The sequence below is a fragment of the Coregonus clupeaformis genome, chromosome 6 (genome assembly GCF_020615455.1).
Source record: "Coregonus clupeaformis isolate EN_2021a chromosome 6, ASM2061545v1, whole genome shotgun sequence".
Taxonomy (NCBI): domain Eukaryota; kingdom Metazoa; phylum Chordata; class Actinopteri; order Salmoniformes; family Salmonidae; genus Coregonus; species Coregonus clupeaformis.
This window is the reverse complement of record NC_059197.1, coordinates 34,019,168-34,034,779: the sequence shown is the minus strand read 5'-3', so window position 1 is coordinate 34,034,779 and position 15,612 is coordinate 34,019,168. Positions and strand designations below refer to the sequence as shown.

Below are 15,612 nucleotides of genomic sequence, written 5' to 3'. Positions count from 1 at the left end.
AACATGGAACCATTTACCTTCTTTGTTTTAGAACATGGAACCATTTACCTTCACTGTTTTAGAACATGGAACCATTTATATTCTGTTTTAGAACATGGAACCATTTACCTTCTCTGTTTAAGTACATGGAACCATTTTCACATTAGCTATGGATGCTATGAAGCTAATGTGTGATTTTGAATGATAAACCTTTTCTTGTTATTGATGATATTTAATCGTCCTTAGAGAGAGAACACAGGGCAGTGAGTCTTATTCAATCTTAAAGAGGCAACACCATTCATTTGTCTTTACAGTTATATGGTTTTGACAGAAACATAAGAACATTATGATATTAAAGTGATGCATGGAAAATCTATTTCATTAAGCATTAAGCATCAGCTGTTTTTTCAGGCATGATTTCAGTTTTACAATACAGGAAAAATAAATACTATCCTCAAAATGAAAACCAAAGTGGTTATTAATACAATCTAACATAAGAAAAAACACTATAGAAGGTTGTTATCATGTCTTCTACAATTGTATCTATACTCAAAAACATTAATGCTTTCTGTAAATTCTGTTAAAAAATACAAAATCTGTGATTCTTGTAAACAGTATAAGATAAAGTTCCTTTGTGTTATTGAATCTAAACAGGATCATTAACATACTACTGTAGTTGGTTTATGACAGTAAAAGCTTTTTCTTCTCCAGAGGCTCCTAACGTCGAATGGTTCTCACAAGCATATAGACGTTTTAATGGTCACAGAAATCCTCTGACGTCAGGCGTAAGAGGTACCACTAAAATACACATATGTATCGTCTTAATGCACCGTAACAGGAAACCCTATCTACACAGCTGCCTGTAAATGCATTCAGTTATGAAGAAACACACAAAAACAACTACTCATTTTGGCTCAAAGACCCGAGAGGCTCTGGATCTAGGGCAAGATGGTAGCGACGGGAGAGAAACAAGGGTTGACAGAACTGGTTCTAGAATATTCACAAGACATTGTGTTCAAACATTCAGAAATCGAAGCAGTTGTAAAATGACGACGTCATCAGCATGGCACCATAGTGCTGACGCACAGACTTCTGGGTCGTGTTTTTATGACGGGGTTGGCAGGGAACAGAGTCTAGCTAGAACATGGAAATACTGTGTGGGAATATATAGTCCACTCCTGAGATCTGGGTGAAAAACACGACCCAGATAGCGCGTCGATTTCGGCTGCACTGAGGCTGAGGGACGAGCGTCGCGTAGGAGTGACGGCACCTGAAGTAAGACAATGGATATCTGGAGCGAGTTAAAAGAACATAGGGTCATTGAATTAGGAGTGTTGAACTGCACTGAACTCAAACACAGTTCTACAATAACTTCTTACTGTATCACCAGTGGACTGTGCTGTTGGGGTGAGATTCTGGGGCCTGACCACAGCTGTGTAAATCGGTGAGGGAGGAGGAGGAGGAGGAGGAGGAGAGGGGGGAGGGGCTGAGGAGGAGAGAGGTGTGATGTAAATAAACATTGTAACCAAACGTTGGGTCCGGTGGCTGCAGGGTCGGTGCCGGAAGAGGACGTCAGCTAGAGAAACAAACATGTGTAAGCTGATCCATATGAGAACTCCCGGCCCGGCCCGCCGCTGTGCTGTTATGGCTGAGTCTACTATATCATTACAGATCAGGCCATGCAGAAGGCCATGCTGCAGGCAGTGTAGACCCAACATTCATCTAGAGCTACAGGAAACAGGCCTGCCCTGAATAGACACTATTTACACACATCTAGATGTGGCACAGGAGCTGGGCTAAAACACAGCCATTAACTTGACACAGGCAATACCTCACCAGGTTGAAGTGTCGTAATAAAACACATGGTAACTAATGGTAGAGTGCTGGCTAAAGTGAAACCATCCCTCTACAGTTTCAGCTACTTCAGGCTCCATGCTTTGTTTGTCTCTAGTCTCTACTATGTATGACCACTGAGGAGGTGTAGAGTATTACAAGGTTTATTTCATTAGGTTCAGTTACTGTTCGATTGAACGTTAGAATGGGCAAAACGAGTGACCTAAGTGACTTTGGAGCGTGGTATAATATTAATAATAATCTCTGAAACGGCCGGCCTCCTGGGCTTTTCACGCACGACAGTGTCTAGGGTTTACAGAGAATGGTGAGACAAACTAAAAACATTCAGTCAGAGGCAGTCCTGTGGGCGAAAACAGCTCGTTGATGACAGAGGTCGAAAGAGAATTGCAAGAATCGTGCAAGCTAACACGCGGGCCACAAACAGGCAAATAAAGGCACAGTACAACAGTTGTGTGCAGAACGGCATCTCGGGAAACACACAACTCGTCGGTCCTCGTCACAGATGGTCTATTGCAGCAGAAGACCACACCGGGTTCCACTCCTATCAGCTGAAAACAAGAAGAAGCGGCTCCAGTGGGCACGCCATCACCAACACTGGACATTTGAAGAGTGGAAAAACATTACCTGGTCAGATGACTCACGGTTCCTGTTGGGTCAGGATTTTGCATAAGGAGCATGAGTCCATGGCCCCCTCCTGCCAGGTGTCAATGGTACAGGCGTGGGGAATGTTTTCCTGGCACGTTAGGTCCTTTGATACCAATTGAGCAACGTTTGAACGCCACACCTTGTAGAATCCATGGGCCAAAAAATTCTGGCTGTTCTGGAGGCAAAGGGGGGTCCGACCCGGTACTAGATGGGTGTACCTAAAAATCATCTGCACTTACAAGTCATTCAAAATGACTTAACTGGCTGCATAATTATATCCTCCACAGAAACAGTTCATTCATTATGACAGAGCTGGCACTGGTTCTGAACCCACAATGAACTCTCAAGACCACTTATATTTTCTTGGCAATGTGTGAGTGCATTGTTTAAAGGGCTAAATATTAGTTCAGAGTCCATAACGCATTGCTCATCAAGGCAAGTCAACGGGTTCATTGGAAAGCTGGACATATTTCAATTAGATTATCCCAAAATATCCAAGTTAGTGCATCCATTGCTCTGGAGAAAGAGGAACATTGACCTATAACTGGATTTTAAAAACGTGAGTGGGGTTGATGTTTATTTGTGTTTTAATGAAGATTCCAGCGTGATGAGAGAGAGTTCTGCAAACAATAGGTTTAATGTAGTTATTAATGGACATGTCAGAATTGTCAACAATGCTCGTCATTGTAAACACACACACACACACCAAGCTCTTCTCTTGGATGAAAAGGCGAGAGAATAAAAAGCTGATAGCTTTGCCAATAAACGTGTTTCTCCATAGAAGAGTGTGTCCTGGAGGGAGAGAGAACGTGGCTAAACAGCCCCCAGCGGTGTGGCCAATATCAACCACTGTTGTTCTGAGCCTCAGCTAAGACCTCCAGGGGACTAGTCTGTTCATTTATGAAATATGACATACAGTGAGCTCCAAAGACAGTGACAATTAATGTTGTTGTTTTGCCTCTGTACTCCAGCACTTTGGATTTGAAATGATACGATGACTATGGGGTTAATGTGCAGACTGTCAGCTTTAATTTGAGGGGATTTTCTTCCATATCGGTTGGACCGTTCAGACATTACAGCACTTTTTGCACATAGTCCCACCATTTTAGGGGCCAAAAGTATTGGGAACAATTTCACTTATATGTGTATTAAAGTAATAAAGTATTAAACTAGTAAAAGTTTAGTATTTGGTCCCATATTCATAGCACGCAATGACTACATCAAGCTTGTGACTCTACAAACTTGTTGGATGCATTTGCTGTATGTTTTGGTTGTGTTTCAGATTATCTTGTGCCCAATAGAAATTACTGGTAAATAATGCAGTGTGTCATTTTGGAGTCACTTTTATTGTAAATTAGAATATAATATGTTTCTAAACACTTCTACATTCATGTGGACGCTACCATGATTACGGATAATCCTGAATGAACCGTGAGAAAGTTACAGATGCACAAATATCATACCACCCCCCCAAAAAATGCTAACCTCCGCTGTTATTTTAATGGTTACCATGTCTTGGGGGTATGATATTTGTTAGTCTGTAACTTTTTCAATACTTTTGGATCTCACTGTATAACACCACTGGGTCCTTTTTAAATGATGGTATATTATTAAATTCTACAGCTCGAATGCTAATGCCACTAACTCTGTTTGTTTGTTGTAGAGCGTTCTCATCTGCTGTCCATTAGTGTTTCTTTATCTTCACTGTCTGGGCCAAGATCGTTTTCTAATGCTGTTCATATTGAGCTCTTATTGCTAGGTTTACTATGTAGATTGTTATTGCTGGAAATAGAAAGTCCATATTTCTAGTAAGATCTTTTATTGCTGTAAATACTGAAGCAATATATATACATGTCTTTACAGATAGACTCTCAAAAATGCTGGCAATGATGTCTGGATATCAGTCTCGCCTGCCCCACAGCTGTCAGATGATCAGAAACAGTGGACATCACAGGGCTGTCAGATGATCAGAAACAGTGGACATCACAGGGCTGTCAGATGATCAGAAACAGTGGACATCACAGGGCTGTCAGATGATCAGAAACAGTAGACATCACAGGGCTGTCAGATGATCAGAAACAGTGGACATCACAGGACTGTCAGATGATCAGAAACAGTGGACATCACAGGGCTGTCAGATGATCAGAAACAGTGGACATCACAGGGCTGTCAGATGATCAGAAACAGTGGACATCACAGGGCTGTCAGATGATCAGAAACAGTGGACATCACAGGGCTGTCAGATGATCAGAAACAGTGGACATCACAGGGCTGTCAGATGATCAGAAACAGTGGACATCACAGGGCTGTCAGATGATCAGAAACAGTGGACATCACAGGGCTGTCAGATGATCAGAAACAGTGGACATCACAGGGCTGTCAGATGATCAGAAACAGTGGACATCACAGGGCTGTTGTTAGTAGCTGGTACAGTAGTACGGGGCTGTATGTTGTGTTTCTGGTTCAGGAACGGGTCACAGTAGAATATCTTCCAGGTCATGAGGTCACAGGTAGGTGGTGGCCTCTCTGTTCTCTCTCTCTCTCTCTGGCCTGGGCCACGGCAACATTAATACACTGGAGCCACTCCTCAGCATGTTTCTCATCACAAGCCTTCAGGGCATACGTCTCACTGCCCGTGAAGATCTCAAAGTCCCGAGGGAGACCCCGCTCACGCCGCTTCTTAGCCACCACCTGGACACACAGCCAGACACAGCCAGACACACACAGCCACACACACACACACACAGCCAGACACACACAGCCACACACACACACACACACACACACACACACACACACACACACACACAGCCAGACACAGCCAGACACAGCCAGACACACACAGCCACACACACACACACACACAGCCAGACACACACAGCCACACACACACACACACACACACACACAGCCAGACACAGCCAGACACACACAGCCACACACACACACACACACAGCCAGACACACACAGCCACACACACACACAGCCAGACACACACAGCCACACACACACACGCACACACACACACAGCCAGACACAGCCAGACACACACAGCCAGACAGACAGGAGAGAGGGTTATCAGAAGTGGTCAAAGGGTATGAATTGTTGTTACATGAATGTTACTTGAAGTTCACCCACCTTGACGCTCTGCACTTTGCTCAGCTCGATGGTGCTGTCGTCTAGCTCATTCTTCTGTAGTGTACAGGACAGAGATAAACCTTTCAGCAACATGGGGAGATTTAAGCTATACATTTTAATACGTTTCTTTTCGATTGCTAACAAGCATTGTTCAATACTGCGGATACATGTGCAAAACTCTAAATACAGTTATCAAAACAACATGCAACTTGGCAATGCACATCCTACATGTCTCAAAAGCAAATCTTTCTACCAAATGAAAGCTAACAGTCTCTCACGACATGCACACTTTGTCATTCATGACCTACAAAACTCTTAAAACAGATACCACTTGAAAATGTGTCAATTTGTCTTTAATATCATATTTTTTTAGATGAACCAACAGTCATTTTTACAAAAGAAGAGTGGCAAACCTGTACGGTATAGAATGTCCTGCAAGATATGTAAAGAAATAAGGCAGAAAGGCTGCAATATGCTCCAAAACAATTTACTGTATTTTTGCAAATGACTGTATTTTGCTTTTTGCAGAGTAATTCCAATATACACAAAAATAAATAATTCCAGTACTGTTAAACAAAAACAATAACAAAAATATATAAAAATATATAAAAACGAAAAATATATATATACAGTGAGGGAAAAATGTATTTGATCCCCTGCTGATTTTGTACGTTTGCCCACTGACAAAGACATGATCAGTCTATAATTTTAATGGTAGGTTTATTTGAACAGTGAGAGACAGAATAACAACAACAAAATCCAGAAAAATGCATGTCAAAAATGTTATAAATTGATTTGCATTTTAATGAGGGAAATAATTATTTGACCCCTCTGCAAAACATGAAAAAGCACTTGGTGGCAAAACCCTTGTTGGCAATCACAGAGGTCAGACATTTCTTGTAGTTGGCCAACAGGTTTGCACACATCTCAGGAGGGATTTTGTCCCACTCCTCTTTGCAGATCTTCTCCAAGTCATTAAGATTTCGAGGCTGACGTTTGGCAACTCGAACCTTCAGCTCCCTCCACAGATTTTCTATGGGATTACGGTCTGGAGACTGGCTAGGCCACTCCAGAACCTTCATGTGCTTCTTCTTGAGCCACTCCTTTGTTGCCTTGGCCATGTGTTTTGGGTCATTGTCATGCTGGAATACCCATTTACAACCCATTTTCAATGCCCTGGCTGAGGGAAGGAGGTTCTCACCCAAGATTTGACGGTACATGGCCCCGTCCATCGTCCCTTTGATGCGGTGAAGTTGTCCTGTCCCCTTAGCAGAAAAACACCCCCAAAGCATAATGTTTCCACCCCCATGTTTGACAGTGGGGATGGTGTTCTTGGGGTCATAGGCAGCATTCCTCCTCCTCCAAACACGGCGAGTTGAGTTGATGCCAAAGAGCTCCATTTTGGTCTCATCTGACCAAAACACTTTCACCCAGTTCTCGTCTGAATCATTCAGATGTTCATTGGCAAACTTCAGACGGGCATGTATATGTGCTTTCTTGAGCAGGGGGACCTTGCGGGCACTGCAGGATTTCAGTCCTTCACGGCGTAGTGTGTTACCAATTGTTTTCTTGGTGACTATGGTCCCAGCTGCCTTGAGATCATTGACAAGATCCTCCTGTGTAGTTCTAGGCTGATTCCTCACCGTTCTCATGATCATTGCAACTCCACGAGGTGAGATCTTGCATGGAGCCCCAGACCGAGGGAGATTTACAGTTATTTTGTGTTTCTTCCAATTGCGAATAATCGCACCAACTGTTGTCACCTTCTCATCAAGCTGCTTGGCGATGGTCTTGTAGCCCATTCCAGCCTTGTGTAGGTCTACAATCTTGTCCCTGACATCCTTGGAGAGCTCTTTGGTCTTGGCCATGGTGGAGAGTTTGGAATCTGATTGATTGATTGCTTCTGTGGACAGGTGTCTTTTATACAGGTAACAAGCTGAGATTAGGAGCACTCCCTTTAAGAGTGTGCTCCTAATCTCAGCTCATTACCTGTATAAAAGACACCTGGGAGCCAGAAATCTTTCTGATTGAGAGGTGGTCAAATACTTATTTCCCTCATTAAAATGTTTGTTGTTATTCTGTCTCTCACTGTTCAAATAAACCTACCATTAAAATTATAGACTGATCATTTCATTGTCAGTGGGCAAACGTACAAAATCAGCAGGGGCTCAAATACTGTTTTCCCTCACTGTATATAACATAAATATACTAAATAAACAAAATGACAAAAAAATATAAATCATAAAAAATCAATAACAAAAAAACTAAAACAATAAGTATACAAACTATGAATATGCATAGCATATTGTCCAAATGAAACAGATATACAGTTGAAGTCGGACATTTACATAAACTTAGGTTGGAGTCATTAAAATCCGTTTTTCAACCACTCCACAAATTAATTATTAACAAACTATCGTTTTGGCAAGTCGGTTAGGACATCTAATTTGTGCATGACACAAGTAATCTTTCCAACAATTGTTTACAGACAGATTATTTCACTTATAATTCACAGTATCACAATTCCAGTGGGTCAGAAGTTTACATACACTAAGTTGACTGTGCCTTTAAACAGCTTGGAAAATTCCAGAAAATTATGTCATGGCTTTAGAAGCTTTTGATAGGCTAATTGACATCATTTGAGTCAATTGGAGGTGTACCTGTGGATGTATTTCAAGGCCTACCTTCAAACCCAGTGCCTCTTTGCTTGACATCATGGGAAAATGAAAAGAAATCAGCCAAGACCACAGAAAAAACATTGTAGACCTCCACAACTCTGGTTCATCCTTGGGAGCAATTTCCAAACGCCTGAAGGTACGACTTTCATCTGTACAAACAATAGTATGCAAGTATAAACACCATTGGACCACGCAGCCGTCAAACCGCTCAGGAAGGAGACGCGTTCTGTCTCCTAGAGATGAACGTACTTTGGTGCAAAAAGTGCAAATGAATCCCAGAACAACAGCAAAGGACCTTGTGAAGATGCTGGAGGAAACAGGTACAAAAGTATCTATATCCACAGTAAAGCAAGTCTTATATCGACATAACCTGAAAGGCCGCTCAGCAAGGAAGAAGCCACTGCTCCAAAACCGCCATATAAAAGCCAGACTACGGTTTGCAACTGCACATGGGGACAAAGATCGTACTTTTTGGAGAAATGTCCTCTGGTCTGATGAAACAAAAATAGAACTGTTTGGCCATAATGACCATCGTTATGTTTGAAGGAAAAAGGGGGCGGCTTGCAAGCCGAAGAAGCACGGCGGTGGCAGCATCATGCTGTGGGGGTGCTTTGCTGCAGGAGGGACTCATGCACTTCACAAAATAGATGGCATCATGAGGAAGGAAAATGATGTGGATATATTGAAGCAACATCTCAAGACATCTGTCAGGAAGTTAAAGCTTGGTCGCAAATGGATCTTCCAAATGGACAATGACCCCAAGCATACTTCCAAAGTTGTGGCAAAATGGCTTAAGGACAACAAAGTCAAGGTATTGGAGTGGCCATCACAAAGCCCTGACCTCAAGCCTATAGAAAATGTGTTGGCAGAACTGAAAAAGCATGTGCGAGCAAGGAGGCCTACAAACTGACTTAGTTACACCAGCTCTGTCAGGAGGAATGGGCCAAAATTCACCAAACTTATTGTGGAAGGCTCCCCGAAAAGTTTGAGCCAAGTTAAACAAATTAAAGGCAATGCTACCAAATACTAATTGAGTGTATGTAAACTTCTGACCCACTGGGAATGTGTTGAAAGAAATAAAAGCTGAAATAAATAATTCTCTCTACTATTATTCTGACATTTCACATTCTTAAAATAAAGTGGTGATCCTAGCTGACCTAAAACAGGGAATTTTTACTAGGGTTAAAAGTCAGGAATTGTGAAAAACTGAGTTGAAATGTATTTGGCTAAGGTGTATGTAAACTTCTGACTTCAACTGTATAACAGTGCTAGTCAACCCTGTCCGCTGCATTGGGCCACAAGTTCTCATCCACATCACACCATATGGCCTCTCGCGCAATACACCTGGGAAATAATCTCTTTGCATGCCTGATCCATCCCTGGCAATTTTCTGCAGAGATATCCAGGCATCCTGAATTCATTGCATTCAAGAGTGACATTTGATCATGTGGATGGTGGTCATAAACTTTCCACCTCCATGAGGAAAATCATTATTCTATAGGGTTGAGGAAGGGAGAGTAAGGGGGGGGGAGTGACACCATCCCGGGATGGGCTGCAAACCACTCTGTGACTGCATGGGAGTGGTGAAATGCCACATTGTCCCATAAAATCACCCAGGTTTCCATATTTCTTCTGACTTGCCCTCTTTCTTCACCTGGCAAAAGCCTTCCCTAGAGGTCATCTATGAATGAAATGAGGCGCTCTGTGTTGTATGGCCCAATTAGTGGTTTATGTAACAGCAATCCTTCAGAGGATATTGTGGCACACATTGTGTTGTTGGCACCCCTCTGGCCCAGGACATTCACAGTTGATCTTTTCCCAATCACATTCTTTTCCGCGTCGGCGTGTTTTGGCCATGTTAAAACCAGCCTCATCCACAAAGATGAACATGTGGGGTATTGGCCAGGCTTCAAGCTCCATGACACTCTAAAATATTGTAAATCCACAGGGCAACATAACAGTTATTCTATAACAGTAGTTTACATTATAGTATACTGTAACTGAAATCACTGCTGAGTGTACAGTGCTCTGGTGGGTTTTGTTTACAGTCAAAACAGTACTGTATTACAGGATATAGACATCTTACCTGGACATATTGGTACCGGAGTTCCTTGACACGGTCAGAGTTCCTCTCAAAGGGAACAGTGTACACCTGCTTCATGCTGATATGATGCTTTGTCAAGACTCTAGCAATGGTTGTCGTGCTTACACTTTCAACATTTTGAAATGTATTATTGTCTGCCAACACTCTCTCTTGAATTTCTCTGAGTTTTATGGCATTGTTGCTAATGACCATGTCAACAATTACAGCTTCCTGCTGAGTAGAGAAAATCCTACCTCTCCCCCCTCCATTTGGTAACTGTTGGGTCCTAAAACAGAAATTAAATTACACACAAGTGGTTCGGAGAGCTTTTGCTCGATTTACTACTCTACAGTAATATTCAGTACAGTTAGATGCCCATGCAGAATGCATATCTTACCTGCTAGTTTGCTGGAAGGTTCTTATAATAGATGACACAGTTGAGCGTTGCACATTTGGCTGCACTCTGAGACCAGCATCACTCATTGATAGACCATGATTGACAATATGATCAATGATTGTAGCCCTAATCTCATCTGACACCACAACTCTGGGTCTTCCCCTCAGTCGTCTTCCACCACGGATACGTAATCCTCTGCCTCTCCCGGCAACTCTTCCACCTCTGTAAGCCACGACACGATCTCTGGCTGAGTCCATGTTTATGTAAAATATATTCCAAAGATGTCCCCTTTTGTAGAGATGGTAATGACATAAAAATGGAAAACACATGGGTAGGTCTTCAGTTACGTAATATAGAATGAAAATCAGCTGTGAATTAGTTAGTTATTATTATTATTTTGCAGTCTAATTCAATTTTCAGTAGCTTTTGAACTTGAGTTTAACAGTTTTGATAAGGGTATCTTAACATTTGCAAAATGGTCTGTAGATACATAGAGTTTTGTTGGTGAATGTGTGTTTGTGAGACAAGTATTTATGTAATTTGAAAGATGTTGTCATTGAATGCATTTTGTGTCAAAGCAATGACAAATGATCCACAGGTTGCCACAGAGTGTTGTTGTGATAATTGTTTTTAGAGTTTTGCACATGTATCCGCAGTATTGAACAATGCTTGTTAGCAATCGAAAAAAAAAAAACTGTAAATAGTTATAAATGCACCTTTTGGAGCAGCAATCCAATTCTATTGATATTGTTTCACTATCACCACTACACATGATGAAAGGCCTTGTGATGTTGTTTCACTATCACCACTACACATGATGAAAGGCCTTGTGATGTTGTTTCACTATCACCACTACACATGATGAAAGGCCTTGTGATGTTGTTTCACTATCACCACTACACATGATGAAAGGCCTTGTGATGTTGTTTCACTTGTACCACTACACATGATGAAAGGCCTTGTGATGTTGTTTCACTATCACCACTACACATGATGAAAGGCCTTGTGATGTTGTTTCACTATCACCACTACACATGATGAAAGGCCTTGTGATGTTGTTTCACTATCACCACTACACATGATGAAAGGCCTTGTGATGTTGTTTCACTTTTACCACTACACATGATGAAAGGCCTTGTGATGTTGTTTCACTATCACCACTACACATGATGAAAGGCCTTGTGATGTTGTTTCACTATCACCACTACACATGATGAAAGGCCTTGTGATGTTGTTTCACTATCACCACTACACATGATGAAAGGCCTTGTGATGTTGTTTCACTATCACCACTACACATGATGAAAGGCCTTGTGATGTTGTTTCACTATCACCACTACACATGATGAAAGGCCTTGTGATGTTGTTTCACTTTTACCACTACACATGATGAAAGGCCTTGTGATGTTGTTTCACTATCACCACTACACATGATGAAAGGCCTTGTGATGTTGTTTCACTATCACCACTACACATGATGAAAGGCCTTGTGATGTTGTTTCACTATCACCACTACACATGATGAAAGGCCTTGTGATGTTGTTTCACTATCACCACTACACATGATGAAAGGCCTTGTGATGTTGTTTCACTTTTACCACTACACATGATGAAAGGCCTTGTGATGTTGTTTCACTATCACCACTACATGTCATATGTACATGTGTGTACAACTCTACCCACATGTACATATCACCTCAACTACCTCAACTAGCCGGTGCCCCCGCACATTGACTCTGCACCGGTACCCCCCCCCCCCCTGTATATATAGCCTCCCTACTGTTATTTTATTTTACTTCTGCTCTTTTTTTCTCAACACTTCTTTTTTGTTGTTGTTTTATTTTACTTTTTTTTATTAAGAAATAAATGCATTGTTGGTTAAGGGCTTGTAAGTAAGCATTTCACGGTAATGTCTGCACCTGTTGTATTCGGCGCATGTGGCAAATAATAATTTGATATGAAAGGCCTTTTTTGGAACGGAAAGGGACACACCTAAACCCTGACAGTCCCCCCAGAGGCAGGTTTATAATATTACCATTGAACATTGTGACACTACCATGTTCTACCATTGAACAGCTGCCTTGGGGCCACATATTTCAAAGTGACAAAAAATAAAATGTTGCTAGGATTTGTAACGTCAGGTAAGTTAACACAAAACATCAGCTTTTATGGTCCTCTTGCAAAGATGTATTGCTTTAAGCTGCACATGTATGCAGTTAGAGAAGAGGGTGTTTTATTGTCTTGGTCCTTATATAAGGGAGGAAATGAAATCCTTGAGCGCATAAGCACTGTCTCTAATGCTCTACCCCTTAAGACTGCTACATCTTTCTAACTTGTGAATGTGGAATGTGTATGTATGTGTGTGTGTACGTGTGTGTGTATGTATCTGTGTGTGTGTGTGTGTATCTGTGTGTGATACACCACAGTCAAATCCTTAGGGACCATAGGGTCACATAGCGAGCGCTAGGCTAGCCGCTATTCTCCATAGACCTATACTCACATCCTTAGTTAGCTATAGTTCTCTCTCTCTCTCTCTCTCTCTCTCTCTCTCTCTCTCTCTCTCTCTCTCTCTCTCTCTCTCTCTCTCTCTCTCTCTCTCTCTCTCTCTCTCTCTCTCTCTCTCTCTCTCTCTCTCTCTCTCTCTCTCTCTCTCTCTCTCTCTCTCTCTCTCTCTCTCTCTCTCTCTCTCTCTCTCTCTCTCTCATTAAACAAAGCAACACACGGGATGGGTAGAGCCTGAGGTAGTTTGGCAGCAGATTCTGTCTGGTCCCAATTAGGAGGACCGTTTTTTGGGAAAGACAAAGGATTCTGGAATCATCAGCGGGGTTGGAAAGTGGCATTCCTCTTCTGAGCAGACAGAACCCGGGAACAGAAGAGATTACAGGAAATGCCAACATCTGATGACCAGTGATGGTGGCCAATGTCAACAACCAGCAGTGGTGTACAGGTCAAAAGGTCAAGACACCAACAGATCACATGGTCAAGTTCCACACCCACCCTCTGTGGATCAGAACCATATCACTTAGTTATGATACAAACTGTATCAAATCCTTTCAGACTGACAGAAATGCCTATGGGTATAGGTTAGTGGTATAGGTTAGGGGTATAGGTTAGAGGTATAGGTTAGGGGTATAGGTTAGTGGTATAGGTTAGGGGTATAGGTTAGGGGTATAGGTTAGTGTATAGGTTAGGGGTATAGGTTAGGGGTATAGGTTAGGGGTATAGGTTAGGGGTATAGGTTAGGGGTATAGGTTAGGGGTATAGGTTAGGGGTATAGGTTAGTGTATAGGTTAGGGGTATAGGTTAGGGGTATAGGTTAGTGTATAGGTTAGTGGTATAGGTTAGGGGTATAGGTTAGGGGTATAGGTGAGAGGTTGATTTGGAACTGAGTCATTGGCACTGCAAGATTGAGCTCAGAAAACAAGAGACAAAGAGGGGGTCCAATTTGTGGCTTTAAACAGCTGTGGTGAGGGGAAACTGTTGGTTACAATACAATGAAGATTGTCTTGGGCAAGAGAGCTCAATTTCACTCATCCTTTCGACCATTTAAATGTTTTCCCCAATTTCTCAATATTTGTCAAAGGCTGGGGAATACAAAGAACAGTTTAGAATTGAAGAAGTCAGAAAGTCAGGAGATCTATTCTCTCTCTCTCTCTCTCTCTCTCTCTCTCTCTCTCTCTCTCTCTCTCTCTCTCTCTCCCTCTCTGTTAAAAACATGACTAACAATAAGCTCTCTCACCTAATCCCTGTTCAATGACACACACCAACACTACACACACACCAACAGCACGATAAAACAGATCAGCTCTAATTACATTGTGGCTGAAGTTGAATGAATACTGTCCCCCCCATTATAATAAAGTTGAGTTCCGCTTTGTTTGGCACATGGTGATGACTCATTGGCTTTCTGATGACTACGTGATCTCAACATGTTGTTTTACCGTCTTGTTTTCTCAATGCTGCTGATTAAGCAAACCCTTTTTCCTTTGCACAATAATTATTTCTGCTGTAAAGTCTAATGACCTTAAACCAAATTCGGCCTCAACGTAAGTCAGAATCAAACACGGATTAGCTGGAGGGATTTGTATCATTATCAAAGGGAATGACTGAGTTATTAAAAGGCTCAATACTGGGCCCAGAGTTATTACAGTCATCTCTATTGGATTCCCCAGAGTGACGTTAGGCCTTGTCACGAGATGGGGTCTCCACTGTTTCACATCATGATTCAATTAACAAAGTAGAATAGGAAAACACATAATGACAGGGAGTCCAGTGACAAACAGTGCTGTCGTGATACGGGGAGGCATGGTATCGAGAAGTTAGGTTGTGCCTGTGCTTTCCTCGGAGGGATGTAAATGTGTATGCGTGTTTTGAAAATGATTTCTGTCTACATAAGGGTATTTTTTAAGTGTCCCCCTGTGTACATGATATGATATACTTTATTGTCCCTGAGAGGTCATTTGTGAAAGGGATACATACTGATTTTCCTTTCCGGAAGAGGAGCTGGTTTCCTGCCAGGGTGAAGTAACGAGTCTTCCAGCGTTTGATGAACTTCCAGCGAACCTGCTTCTCCTTCAGTTCCCCCTCTATCAGCGGCTGGCCATCCTCGTTCACCACTGGAGAGACAAAACAAAACACTATAACGCTTAATTAGCTGTGATCCACCCTGCTTGTCAGAAGCTGATGTGGATGCGGTGTTGGAGTCAGGCGCAGGACACAGAAGCTTAGTCGAAAACGACTTTCATTGTCAAAAAGACAAATACAAAATAACGGGCCTCAAAACACAGGAGGCGAGCGATTACGCAAACAGTGCGTCAAACACTAACAACCAGAAAAC

The 15,612-nt window shown here is 42.1% G+C and overlaps 1 long non-coding RNA gene across 1 annotated transcript; it reads right to left on the bottom strand.

Annotated features, from left to right (window-relative positions):
* Window positions 1-4,286: 4,286 nt before the first annotated feature.
* Window positions 4,287-15,386, bottom strand: LOC121567596. Its single transcript, XR_006001127.1, has 3 exons — window positions 15,255-15,386; window positions 5,618-5,671; window positions 4,287-5,169 (listed from the first exon to the last, which is right to left on the bottom strand). It is a non-coding gene; the product is annotated as an uncharacterized LOC121567596 (long non-coding RNA).
* Between the last annotated feature and the right edge of the window lie 226 nt (window positions 15,387-15,612).